Source organism: Xenopus laevis, chromosome 9_10L (genome assembly GCF_017654675.1).
Source record: "Xenopus laevis strain J_2021 chromosome 9_10L, Xenopus_laevis_v10.1, whole genome shotgun sequence".
In the NCBI taxonomy this organism is placed as follows: Eukaryota; Metazoa; Chordata; class Amphibia; order Anura; family Pipidae; genus Xenopus; species Xenopus laevis.
This window is the reverse complement of record NC_054387.1, coordinates 111,504,526-111,519,311: the sequence shown is the minus strand read 5'-3', so window position 1 is coordinate 111,519,311 and position 14,786 is coordinate 111,504,526. Positions and strand designations below refer to the sequence as shown.

The 14,786-nt window shown below is 41.8% G+C and overlaps 1 protein-coding gene across 2 annotated transcripts in view; it reads left to right on the top strand.

Annotated features, from left to right (window-relative positions):
• The first annotated feature begins 8,260 nt into the window (after positions 1-8,260).
• The window catches only part of eef2k.L (eukaryotic elongation factor 2 kinase L homeolog), a 67,864-nt gene continuing 61,338 nt past the window's right edge, over positions 8,261-14,786 (top strand). The window contains exon 1 of one of the 2 annotated variants that reach the window (XM_041575869.1): positions 8,261-8,416. The gene's annotated coding sequence lies outside the window, so the exon portion shown is untranslated. Of the gene's footprint in view, positions 8,515-14,786 lie in introns of both variants that reach the window. The other variant, XM_018236450.2, reaches the window with a different exon arrangement.

Here is a 14,786-nt window from a genome sequence, read left to right as displayed (position 1 = left end):
CTAAAAAGTGCTAATTGCAGCTATCCCACGCATGCGTGTGCGCTCCTGCGTGGAAGGGGGCAGGGGTTGTGTGCGAATGTTGGCGGCCTCGGGGCACCGAAGACAGAAATCTGGGCTTGACTGCATCATTAATCAGCTCTCCTCCAGCCAAGACTCCAGTACCCACAATGCCTTGAAAATTATGTACTGCCAGACCTGTGAAAAAGAAGCATAACATAATATGCATATTGGGAATTATTATTATTATTATTTCCATAGTATGGAAAGGGCAAACAATTGAATACTTTCTGTAGCAATTTCATTTACAAATAACTTTAAAATCTTTAACATTTTTTATGTTAAACATTTGGGGAAGCTGCTTGGTAATACTTATGTTTTATGCAGTGGCGTAACTAGATGTTGCTGGGCCCCACAGCAAACTATTTTTCAGGCCCCCAAAATGTCTAGAAGTTGACCTGTTTCAGCAATATTTATTGACACTGTATGGGACCTCCTGGGCCCCCTGCAGCTTCAGGGCCTGCTTCCTCTGTAGTTCTACCCCTGCCTTCTGGCAAAATAGAGGTCTGGGCTACATTAATATATTCTATTTTGTATACGTCTAGAAATGGCACAACACATTTATTATCAGGGGTGACCCAATAGTGACCAGAGATACACTCACTGGAAGATTATTTGGCATGTAATAGGGTTGCCATCTTTCCTCTTCTGACAGTCCAGATAATGAGGTAAGGGGCAGACAAATGACTTTCAGGAGGTGAGACACAATTAGGGGCAGGGTAATTAAATAGGTGGGTTGCACAATGAAAAAACAAGCCATAATGTAATTGCTGCACCCCTGCTGGTGCACGTTCTTTGTCACTAGAAAATCCTCACTGCTGCAGAAAACAAAGCAAACCAAGTGCTATTACCCTTTAAGCTGGATGGAGGGGGTCGCAGTCTGTTAATTTCCTTAGATATCATAAAATCAGTCCCTTGTAAATCAAGGGACCAGGCGTAAGTCAGCTGGCTGGCAAAGACAATTATTACCCTAAATATCAAATAAGTGTATATGTATGTATAAATGATGTACCATAATCAGTCGCTGTAGGTAATTTTATATTTCTTATCAGAGCTGCTATTAAATATATTGTTTATTAAAATGCACTTACAATGAGTATGTAATGTTTTTCATTCCCTTGCTGTTTTATTACCCCTGTTGCTCAAGGAATGTTTTCTGGCCAAAATCCACGTCTCACCTCTGGTCACAGGCTGTTGCCATGCAAGTCGATAACAAGCAGCACAGGCAGGAACAGGTGGAGAAAACATTCCTTGTGCCATGAGCCTAATGCATGACTGAACTGCTGCTCTGTAAGTGAACAAGATGGAACTTGACCATTTCTTTTTATTTCCGTATGGTAGTGTGAAACTAATAGTAATGTGTTTAAATAATGTCATTAAATATTCCATACCTCCCAACTGTCCCTTTTTCGGAGGGACAGTCCCTCTTTTGACAGCTTAACCCGCAGTCCCTCATTTGTACTGGAAAGTCCCTCTTTTCTCTGCAATGAACAGCCAGAAAAAGAAACGAAGTTTCTCACTTAATTGGCTTTTAGCAGAGAGCCCAGAACAGGTAACAGGTGGAAATAAGATACTTTGGAACAATTTTGAGACACAAAAAAACTGTTTAGATAAGGAGAAATATTTTCAAACTTTCATAAAATGCCAAATTATGTAAAATTAACATGGTAATTAGGGGGGGTGTTCACAGAAAGGGGCGTGGTCAAAAACATTTCCTGTTCTACGTGCGAAAAAAAATTTTCGTCCCTCTTTTTACTTCCAAAATGTTGGGAGGTATGATATTCTCCTCTGCTAAACACTACACATTGTTTTCAGCCACAAATACAACTTTTGTTTTTATGGTGGTGTCTATTAACAGAATCTGATATATTTGATTGCTACATCAGTCTATAAATGCAGTATTATTTCTGGAAACCTTTACAGTGGTGCCATGGATATAGATAAACCTATATGGCAGCCCCCTCCCATAAACAAATACAAAAATACCACACAGAGAAGGAATGCTTGGAGCCCACAAGAAGCTACGTCTTTTGCTGTAACCTTCTCACTTTGAATTAAATGCACTTTGTGAATATGCAAATGAGCAATTGATAAATGCCGTGTATAGCGACGCTTATAAGCATTGTTATTGCTTAGGTGGGATCAAGTACAAGCTACTGTTTTAGTATTTTTGCTTGACCAGCATATATTTTTGGATGAAGGCTTTCCAGATAAAAGATTCCCATCCCAATTCTTGTTTTGCTGATAGCTGCTAAATTGTAATGTACCCAGTCTTTGTACAGGAGCTGTGGATTGGTTAAATTGTAATGCTGTAACTGCGTCATGGTAGAAGCCAGGTGCAGCCATAGATCACATATTCTTGCTAGTGGTGCATTTTCTGAACATGGCTTCTTCATGGAGCACATGGTGAGAAGGTCACCAAGAGTCATTGCTGGACCTAGCTTTACCCCTGACTTTTGGGGCAACCATGTGGCCTGGTGACATCAGCAGCACTGAATATAAACACAAGGGCAGGTCAGGGCTGCAAATCCTGGGGCAAGGGGCATCTCAGGTTTCAAGGTTTTGGGGGAAGTGCTTTAAATATACACATGCAGAGAAAGTCTTACAAAACACTTGGTTACATGTTTGAGTTGTCCATTTAATAAGTCTTATGAGTCAATAGAGAATTACACCGAGCCAATGAATACCTCAACACTATATTGTTAAAAAGGGAATTCCATTACTTACATGCCCTTAAGCTGGCCATAGATGTAAACATTTTTTAAAGATCTTTTCGTTATCGTTAGACCAAAGTTATCGTGAAACGATCGTTTAAATGTACGATTTGTCCATAAAATAAAAAGACCATTTCAAGCGATGTTGTCTAGTTGAAGCCAGGAAAACGGAGGGTAGTTGCCTGCTTGGCCCTGCAAACAAATGAACAATAGATGGATGACAATTTTCTAACCTGGCCGATCAATTTTCTGACCGATGTTGGACGAAAAATCGTTAGATGCACAATCGTTCCATTTCCACGAACCTCACGATAATTTGACAGATTGGTTGGATTGCAGTAAAATCAGTCGTTCATCAAAGAAAAATCTTTTGCGTCTGTAGGCTCATGTCACATGCCCACATTTGCAGGAAGTATTAAAGTTGCCCACATATTACTTGCACTCTTTATGATGCGAACAACCACGTGAGCGTAGTGGGTAGCATTGTTTATGCTAATGTTTCTACGACTCTTTTATGTCTGATGGAGCTAAAATGTATAATTACAGTTAGATGGAAAATTTTATGAAGTGTTCTCCACTGTCTACAAACATACACAAATGCAAAGTTTGCTAGTCTAGCAAGTCTTGTAACCCATAACAACCAATTCAATATTTTGCTTTTACACAGCAGTCCAATAATTGCGAGCTGCAGGGGATGCTGGGAAGGCAAGTCTGGCGCCAGTGGGAAAACATCTTCTGTGTTAAAAGAACAGTAAAGTCAAAAAATTAAAGTGTTTTAAAGTAATAAAAATACATACCTCCCAACTGTCCCGTTTTTCGGAAGAAAGTCCCGGATTGTTACTGAAATATCCTGACTGATCTTTTGCACTGAACAGCCAGAAAAATATACAACGTTTCTAAAACGTTTCTGGCTTTTGGCAGAGATGCCTATGATTACATGTGAGAACACACAAAATGCGTTAGGACTGAATATGTTTGTGTAATAAAGCTGTCTGAAATTTTACCACTGCCTGGAGTCCCATTGAGTACGTGCCATGGTAATTAGGGGGTGTGGCCACAAAACTGGGCATGGTCAAAAAAAAATGAGCGGCAAATCTTTTTGTCCCTCTTTCTATTTCCAAAATGTTTGGAGGTATGAAAATATAATTCAGTGTTGTCCTGCACTGGTAAAACTGTTGTGTTTGCTGAAGAAACACTACGATTGTTTATATAAATAAGCTGCTGTGTAGCAATGGGGGCAGCCATTCAAAGGAGGAAAGGCTCAGGTTACACAGCAGATAGCGGATAAACTCTGTATAACATAATGGTGTTATCTGTTATCCACTATTTAACCTGTGCCATATAGACTTTTTTCAATTTCCACCATTGCTACACAGCAGCTTGTTTATATGAACTATAGTAGTGTTTCTGAAGCAAACACATTAGTTTTACCAGTGCAGGGCAGCACTACGTTATATTTTCATTACTTTAATTTTTTGGTGTTACTGTTCCTCTAAAGTCTTCGTGTAGGTGGAAGTGATCTGTGATCTATGGATGTGATGGAGAAGGATTGGCTCAGAGGTTATGTCCATTTGGGAGACCTGTCTTTCCTTACGACCACCCTCATTTTTCCTTCTGGAAAAACAGGATTTATTGGGCCAGTGTACACTTAGTAAAGCTGTAATTGAGCAATTGATAAATGCTGTGTATAGTGATGTTTTTAAAGGAGAACTAAAGCCTAACTAAAGAAGTAGGCTAGAAATGCTGTACATTATGTTGTGGGCTTCTGTGTTTTATTATTTCAGAGAAAAAGGAAATTGTTAAATTTTTTAAATTATTTAGATAAAATGGAAGGGAGATGGCCTTCCCGTAATTTGGAGCTTTCTGGATAACAGGTTTCCTGATAACAGATACATACCTGTATATCATATGTCATTGTTCTATCAGTCCCATATAGTCCCACATTGTCATTATTATTAAGCATCAGCAGTGCCTGTAGAGCTACATATGCCTTCATTCTTGCCACCATTTCTCCATTCTTATACATAGCATCTGTTGTTCATCACAGCTTGTGGGCAGACAGCATGAATCTATAGCTTGCAGGGCTGAGAATAGACAATAGCAAGCACTTTCTGGCCTGACAACAGCTACTTCATTGCTCTTAGATGGTTTTGCTGATAAAGCAGTTATTACATTAGGGACAGCCCCAGGGAATTAGGGAGTACTACAATTAAGTATCTACAAATGTGTAAAGGTCTGGAAATGTTCTCATTATAAAAGTATTAATAACAATAATAATACACAAGGAAGGACCTGACAATGAATATGAGCAATACTATGGCCCTTATTTGTATATGGCTTGCTGCTGACCAATACGGTATTGCTCCCTGGTGACAAACACGCACATGCTGAAGAAGAAAGTTGTTGACAGGCTTCAGCATTTGCCTCGTTTTTTCAGTTGTGATTTACAGCTGAAGGCCTGGACAGACTGTACAGCATGCCAGCTGTTAAAGGCCAAACCTGGCATCCACGTGGCCATGTAGAGAAGATATTGAGCTGAGAAAGATCCTGATTTGACGATACCTCAATTTAATTTCCATGCCAGCTACTTTTCACCTTGGGAATCTCCATTTAATATCATTGTATTAGCAATATGTTACCGGGCAACCCTTTTGAATTAAAAAATAACAAACTGATATAAAGGTGATACCTTTATTGGCTAACTAATATAATCATAGCAAGCATTCAGAACATTTTAGTTCCTTTTTCGAACTATCATCTTGAAAAAGGAACTAAAATGTTCTGAAAGCTTGCTATGGTTATATTAGTTAGCCAATAAAGGTATCACCTTTATACCACGTTGTTGTTGTTTTTTATATCAAAAGGTTTGCCCTGTAACATTTTTTTCTGGCTAACAACTTTAACTGCAATTGGTATTAGCAATATAAAACTGAGTTTGTCTCCTATTCCATTTGCACAAATTTCTCCAGGCAGCAGTGCTGTAAATGTTACATTCTGATAAATAACAACTCATTCTATGGGGCAGTGGAGTTCACACAGCATACAATAAAACACACCTTGATTAAATTGCCATTTATTTATTATTATTATTATTATTATTAATTTATTATACACAGGTTTTAACACTGTTTTCTTTGCAAATTTTGTTTAAAATAATAATAAACAGGCCCCCATATATGTCAAGTGCGGCTGTGATTGTGAGTTAATATCAAGAATCCCTGCCAAAAAGGAGAGCAGAACAGCAGTTCTTTTATTAAGACATGCCTCTTTAACTATACGTTTGGGACATCCAGTAACCTAGTAATTTTTGACTGGATTGGTGGAGCCATAAACATGGATGTGCAAAAGAATAAAGCAATTAACTGATCTAATTGCCTTTGGCATTCAGTCCTCTTATTTTCCTTGTGATTTACAACTGAAGGGTTTGACAAGGCCAAAGCATTACCGAAGGGTCACATTTGAAGGTCAAACCTGGCTGCTGAAAAGACATTGCATTATCAAAAACAAGCTCTGATTCGAGGGAAACTGTGTTTTAAAGTTAAATGTGCATGTTTTCTAGATTAAATTCTGGAAGGACAAAAATAAACAAGTACACCACAAGCTGACTTTAAAATTATGATTTGGTAAATGCAGCATTTCCTTAACTTGGCAACTTCTCTGAAATCTATACCCTGTAGTTACAGACTCTCCAACCTAAATAACCACCATGGTTGTGGCTAAAACTGTAATGTCTGCTTCCTTTTTTCTGTAGGCATTGTGGGAGGGAGTACTTTTTCTCATCAGCCTCCCCACAAAGTTTTGTTTTTCAGAACTGAGAATGAAAGTACAAAATGTGATATATGGGCCTGGATGTTCCTTAAACTTGTGCCAATATTATGCACAACTCTGCTCTGACTTTAAAGTAACAAAAAAAAAAAAATACCCATGTTCTGTGCAGGATCTTAACATCTCCCTGCAATGTTGCCTGTGAGATTGGCTACACACAGAAACACGGAGACGGAAAGTGGAAAATGTTACAGCAGTCTGGTGTATTATATGTTATTGTAGCTGGAAATTACCTTACACAAATATTTACAAAGTCCTGTCTCCTTTTTTTTTTCATACAAGGTAAGTAATATCATAGATGTTAACTCAAAAATAGCTTTAGTATAAACTATATGCTGCTAAATGTAATGACCACAACCAGATCTCTCACCCGGCTGTATGCTATCTAGTCCAATCTCCACACTTTGTGTTTTGTGCTGTTCACCAGGCCCGGACTGGCAATCTGTGGATTCTGGCAAATACCAGAGGGACTGCTATAATTTGCCATAGACAGTCACTATTTAATGGGCTGGTGAAGGGCCATTTGGGCCTCTGTGTACTTGAAATGCCAGGGTCTAGTTTCAATCCCAATTCAGACCTGCTGTTCACCCAATTATTTTACAGCAAAGAGGAATATGTTGGTCATCTATCAATAAAGGTTAATACATCTGCACATAAGCCATGCAGAGGAGGCTGCAAGAAGCCCCTGTAAGCAGGTCCGGACTGGCAAATCTGAGGCTTCTGGCAAATGCCATGTGCAAAATGGAAGAGAGTCGCACAACATCATAATTATTGCAGGTGGGGAGCTTACCCCTTTTATTTTTCACCACCCTGGTGGGGGGCTATTTAGGGCCTCTGTGTACTAGGAATGCCAGGGCCTATTTTGACTCCCAATCCAGTCCTGCCTGTAAGGGACATCTGGGTGCAGAGGAGGCTGCAAGAAGCCCCTTAAACGGCCCATTCTGATTAAGAAGATGAACCAAGGTACTGTAGTGCCCTCGCCATGCTTTATTTCACAGTAAGGCCCAGCACCAATAACCCATTTCGACCTTCTTCATTAGCTGACAGAGCCTTGTTGATGGCTCTTAAAGGGACAAAACCTTAGCTGTGTAGGAATTTATTAAACTCCAACTGGGCCACATGAGACTGACTGTAACATGAACTAAAAGTGCCTTGTTGTAGAGTGAAGCAAGAAGAGGATTGTAAGCATGCTGGGCCGCCTGTACCTCTATATTACTGAGCTTATGACAGGATGGTTTGTCACATGATGTGGCCCAGACCCCACCATCAGGGCCCCCTCTCCTCAAACGTCCTGTCAGGGGAAACACTTCTTTTAGGGTAGTCTCATAATTTGATGGCTTCCACAGTTTTATGTTATTCCACGAGGGAGTGTATATATAACACATATGTATATTCCTTATTACATTCAATACAATAATATCGTTATTACATTCATTGCTGCACTTGTACTTTAATCCTGTATGGACCTTATTTGGCAGTGAATAAATTCACTCAGCCAGTCACTGTGTATCTGTAATAAAAAACAACTCCCTTGCACCCTGTCGCATGACACCCAGCAGCAGCGCCAGCACTACACAACAATAACAATCTTCTCAATCCTTCCCTTCCCATGTGCAACTAAGGCGAGATGGCACTGGCCAGGGGGCGTGGCGCCTGTGTGATGTGGGCGGGGCCATCAGGAAGCAGCAGCAGGAATTGAGTGTCAGGCTGAATCCCAGGCAAGAAGAGAGTCCGGCTGCAGCAGAGAACAGTGGGAGGTGTGAGAAGACGACTGCAAGAATACACTGCCGGCCTCGTGTGCCTTCATTGTGTGTGTGAGTGTGAGTGTGCAACGTTCCTTTTCCTCCGAGATCTTTGTAGATCCACAGGCATCGCCAGCAGCACTGCAGGGCCGTCCCTGGGAGTGTCATTGAATAGGGTAAGAGCTACATCATCACTCATATCCCTTATTCTCTCTGTGCGTTATATTCCTTATGATTTTAATATTGCATTGCAGCCTTCATTCACATGCACCCTGTATTTACCTTCCTGCCTGCAGTCTAGTGAGGGGCCTGCTGGATCTGCTGAGGTTGGCATGTGCCCAGCACCTCTACCCATGTGCCCAGCACCTCTACCCATGTGCCCAGCACCTCTACTCATGTGCCCAGCTCCTCTACTCATGTGCCCACTGCCCAGCACCTCTACCCATGTGCCCAGCACCTCTACTCATGTGCTCAGCACCTCTTCCCATGTGCTCAGCACCTCTACCCATGTGCGCAGCACCTCTACTCATGTGCCCAGCTCCTCTACCCATGTGCCCAGCTCCTCTACCCATGTGCCCAGCACCTCTACTCATGTGCCCACTGCCCAGCACCTCTAAACATGTGCCCAGCACCTCTACTCCTGTGCCCAGCACCTCTACCTTGTGCCCACTGCCCAGCACCTCTACCCATGTGCCCAGCACCTCTACTCATGTGCCCACTGCCCAGAACCTCTACCCATGTGCCCAGCACCTCTACTCATGTGCTCAGCACCTCTTCCCATGTGCTCAGCACCTCTACCCATGTGCGCAGCACCTCTACTCATGTGCCCAGCACCTCTACTCATGTGCCCACTGCCCAGAACCTCTACCCATGTGCCCAGCACCTCTACTCATGTGCTCAGCACCTCTTCCCATGTGCTCAGCACCTCTACCCATGTGCGCAGCACCTCTACTCATGTGCCCAGCTCCTCTACCCATGTGCCCAGCTCCTCTACCCATGTGCCCAGCACCTCTACTCATGTGCCCACTGCCCAGCACCTCTAAACATGTGCCCAGCACCTCTACTCCTGTGCCCACTGCCCAGCACCTCTACCCATGTGCCCAGCACCTCTACCCATGTGCCCAGCACCTCTACTCATGTGCCCAGCACCTCTACTCATGTCCCAGCACCTCTACTCATGTGCCCAGCACCTCTACCCATGTGCCCAGCACCTCTGCTCATGTGCCCACTGCCCAGCACCTCTACCCATGTGCCCAGCACCTCTACTCATGTGCCCAGCACCTCTACTCATGTGCCCAGCACCTCTACTCATGTGCCCAGCACCTCTACTCATGTGCCCAGAACCTCTACTCATGTGCCCCTGCACATCTGCACCCCTTGCTGCCATTCATTGGCTCACCTCAGCCTTTTAAATCTTGCATTTCTGCTCTCAGAATCTACACCTAGATCTTTTGTTTATGTGAAGAAATGCAAAGCTTGGGCAATGACAGAGTTAAGCGTGTGCTGTTAATCTGACAGATCTGATTGTGACATGTATGTGTGTGATTATTGTCATAACAAGAGCACACGCTGCTGTGCAGGAAGTATAGGGAGGGGGTGCCGCACAACAGCTCTCAGCCCACAAACATACAGGACATGGAAGGCGACCCTGCCTTTTATGGCAAAGCAATGAGATCGGGAGCATGTTCAGCTCCATTTATTTGCAATGTAAAGATTTATTAAATTCACATTTGAATTTTGCTATTAACAAAGATGCCTATGCTAAGTATTACAATGGCTGTTAATAGTATGCAGCAATCAGGGACATTTATATAATATATTTCATAGTATTATGTTGACTGTCTTGTGCTCAGTTTGGTTTGCATGCCCCTAGATCAACAGCACCCAGTGATAAATATTGATTGTACCAGCCAGGCAAACTCCAGTGACAACAACATTAGCCCTATTGTTTGCCATTTACATTTATTTTTAGTAGAGGCTCATGAACCGGGTTACTAGGTTGTTGTTTTTTTTTAAGCAGGGACATTAAACCCACGTTTTATGTTGAATATTGATATAAAGAAAGCAACAGTTGTTATATTTATGATGCAAAATAGGTGGAAGGTGTAATGAGGACTGCCACGTATTTCTCTTGGACCTGGTACAAATGTAAAAATGCAGCCCCCCATTACATGCTTAATATTGGGTTTAGAACCCCCTTATATAGTTCTGTCCACTATACCCCCCCCCCGATGATTCCTCTGGATTTGACCCCTTAAGGGCCAGGTTTAACTGTTTCAAACCTTTGCATGAAATAAGGGCATATAAATACATTAACCTGGCGGTGACATTACATAACAGTATCAAGTAATGAGTGTCCTCGTGCTATGATAGCAGTAGGGTCTGCTTATAGTAACATCACCATAAATGCCATTGTCATGTCTCTGGGGGGCTGACGTCAGGACGAATACTTGTTTTTCTGTATCTGTGTTGCCATGCCTGTGTGCATGACTATAAATATACATTGTGTTTGTGTGCATATATACACATACATTATACACAGGCATATATCAGTATATAAAGTAAACAAAAATATTTTAATATTGCAATCAATATTTTCAGTGACTGCATCAGTTCCTAGATATGCAATGTTAATGAAAAGCCTTGTTCATCTTCTAATTATTTTGTTTAATTAGCTGGTCAATAAGGGAGTGTTGGTTATTATGCATGTTATGCAATTTATCTTCTGCATGTGAAACATATGAGAGGGAACTGCCATAATATTTATATAGCTTAGTGTAGGTATTTTCATTAGACAGCAACAGAATGAAACTCTAGTGCTGAAATTAGATTGTGCTTTTCTGATGATGTAAGACTCAAAGTAAACATCATTACCATTGTTTATTTATACAGTGGCAACAAGTTACGCAGCAATTTAATAATATAAGAAACAGGGATCTTAAAGGAGAAGGAAAGTCGTTTACCACTTGGGATGCCAAATGTTAGGCACCCCCAAGTGAATGTATACCTGAAACCCCAGGCCAGTGCTCCTATCAGCAGAAAACTGCACTGGCCCAGGGTTATACCAGTGAGCACTGCGGAGCACTCCTCTTCTGTCTTCTTTTTTCTTCTTGCAGCTACGCATGGCATTAGAGTGAAAAGCTGAACTTTAACAGAAAATTTGGCTTTTTCATTCTACTGCACATGTGTCTGTCCAGGGAAATTTTAGGAAAGAAGAAGCTGGAAGAGAAGTGCTCTGTGGTGCTCACTGGTATAAGCAGCAAAACGAATTACCTAATTTCCCCTAGGTCTCTCCTGGTAATAGTTGCCCGGTGCTGGCTGGAGGGGTCGGCGCCTCTCCCAGAAATATCTGCAAAGAAGATTAGCCAAACGCCTGTGTTGTTTGGCTAATCTTATTTGCAGCTCACTGGTATAACCCCGGGCCGGTGCTCCTATCAGGAGAAAACTGATAAGGTAGGTAAATACATTCAATTGGGGGTGCCTAACATTTGGCACCCCAAGTGGTAAACGACTTTCCTTCTCCTTTAAGGTGGCCATACATAGGGAGATCCAAACGAGCGGATCTCTCCCCGATATGTCCACATTGAGGTGGGCAATATCAGGCTGATCCGATCGTTGGGCCCTAGAATGGAGACCATACAGACAGTCGGATCGCGGGTCCGCATCAATCCCCGTCGGATGGCCCCACAGGTGGGACAATAAGCTGCCGACTCGGTCAGTCGCCAGCTTTTATCGGCCCGTGTATGGGGGCCTTTACAATGAACTAACAAACAAGATATTAGAAAATGAAACAGTAGGATTAGAAGGCCCTGCTCACAAGAGCTTAGAAAGATACATGTTATTTAAAAGTCGATTTAAAGGATTCAGATCTCCAGTTTTTGGAAGGGATAATCTCCTTGCCACAATAGACAATTGCACTCACTTAGTAAAAAGAGGCTGCAGTGTAGTGTTACCCATGTACAGCCAGCCAGAGGCAAAACAAGACTTTTGGAAGTGGGGGAAATTTGTGGTGATTTAGCTCTGAATGGTCCATGTTTTTCCTATAGCTCTAAAGCTGCTATACATATGGAGATCCGCTGGGTTGGGAGGTCTCATGAGTGGATCTCTCCTCATTATTTCTGGTGGGCCTTGGAATCCTAGTCTGACACTGTCCAGGCAGCAAACTGACTTAGGCTAGGGCCACACTACAGGGATCTGGGGATCTGTGGAGAGACACAGGCAGAGAATTTGCTGCCCCGCTTGTCCTATTTTGCCGCGCTGCCTGCACCCGGAATAATTACCTCTGCTTGGGTGCAGGCAGGTGAAGGGGATCTCTGTGCGAAATGCAAAATCTTGTGTTTCGTTGCTGAAATCTAAAATCTGCACCCTAGCGGAGGTAATGATTCCAGGTACAGGCAGAGCAGCAAAAGAGAAGCAGTGGGGCAGCTAATTCTCCACTTGCGCTTCTCTGAAGGCAGTGGATTTTATGATAAGATGCACCAATGAAAATCAGACTCTTCGGTAAAATTTTTGATCTTCAGAAAACTTTTTTCTGCATGCACATGCAAATGATTTGTTAAACTAGTGTGGGTATACCTTTAAGCCCTATTGCACCCAAGGAGTATTAGTGACAATAAAATCCATCGCAATTAAAAGGAAAGGTCCTGTACAAAAATACAGGGCCATCTGCAGTTCACATATTTGATGTCTGTGGGGGTCCGTTTATGGCAGGCAGTGGTTGTTTTGATTAGAATGTCCTCGGCCTGTGCATACAGGGGCCCGGGCCCTGTGCCTACAGCTGTTGCAATATTTTCTAAGGGGTCCGTTTACTAAAGTGCGTTAAAAATATTCGCACAATATATAGACAGAATTTTCGCCAAATATATTATCGCCAGTTTACTAACCTGCGGTAAATATAAATTTGCGAATTTTCTTGCGCAAGAATAATTGTTCGCCAGTTATCGCATTCGCTGAAAATAACGCTACGTACACATTAACGCATGGTTTACTAAACAGCAAAATGTGCTAAAGACAAAATTAACGCCAGAATATTCGCAAACTTTTACCGCCACCTATGTAGTGGCGTAAAAGTATTTTTTTCACCAGAAAATTCTCAAGGGGCAGGAAATATCCCATAATACTGTTTTTTTTACCCATCATTCTTTGCTGACAGGAGACAGATCTGTAGCTATTGCTGACAGGATGTTTTCGCTTCTGCTTCTATCTGTTGCAACAGCAGCAGTTTCATCTCAGAGTCGTATTATTGGCAGCGGCATCACAGTCCAAGGATTCGTCAGCCTCTACACTTTTTTGGTTTCATTGTGATTGGCTACATTAAACTGTGCATTTCTATGAAGCAAAGAGATTGACTGGTATCATTTCTTGTTCCTATGATTCTATTGGCAGAAGGGTTTATATGATGCAGACATGTTTGATTGGTGTTACTCTGGTGATGTTGTTGGATGGTATAATCATCAGTCAATAAATTTTATGAGTTTTGAAGATGCATTTCTGGCCATAAATGTCACAGTAAAAATTGCCATAATATCCGCCATAAAACAAGACTATTTTATAGCATAAATATTCGCAAAAACTTAATTTTTCGCCCGAAAATTCGCAACTTGCTAAAATTACCGCTAATGTAAACTGGTTCCTTAACGTAGTTACCGCAAGTGATCGCAATGACTTCTGAGCGTATCGCTGTTTAGTAAACTTAGTCGCTGCGAATATTCTGGCGTAAAAATATTCTCAGCGATAACATGCGGAAACTTAAAGTCAGATTTACCGCACTTTAGTAAACGGACCCCTAAATCACAGGATTTGTAAGCACTTGGGGTGCAGAAATTTGCCTTTTATATTAAACCCTGTGTGCTTTTTTGTTCCTGGTTTCTACATAAAACTTATTTCTTTACTCTCTGTTAACGATATTAATTCTTTTAGTAGACTGACATAATCTATATGCTGTACAGAATACTGTATAGAGCTTGTTTATACAACCAAAGGAACAGCAGACCCTTCACAGCCAGAGAAATGCTTTCTTAATGTTTTTACTTATCAAACATCCTGTACTGTTTGTTTCCTTCCCCTTTTTGGTGCCACAATACACAAACTTTGGCAATGGGCTTCACATTTGGCACAATCACATCTGGTCCTGCCAGCTCTGCAATTGCATGAAATAGCAACAGGCCCTGGACACAGAGTAAAGGGTAGGAGCCCATAAGCTTCAAGTGTCCTTATCTCTCATTACATAGTGCTGCTGTACATATGGCTGCCTGCAGATGCTTGATAAACTTTACATTTGTAAAGTATAGAACCAATTTTATACATATAACATATGAATTCACAATATATTTGTGTATGGTAGTAGGTTGGACTTCCCCTGAGGCTACCGTATATATTCGAGTATAAGCCGACCCGAGTATAAACCGAGGTACCTAATTTTACCTACGAAAACTGGGAAAACTTATTG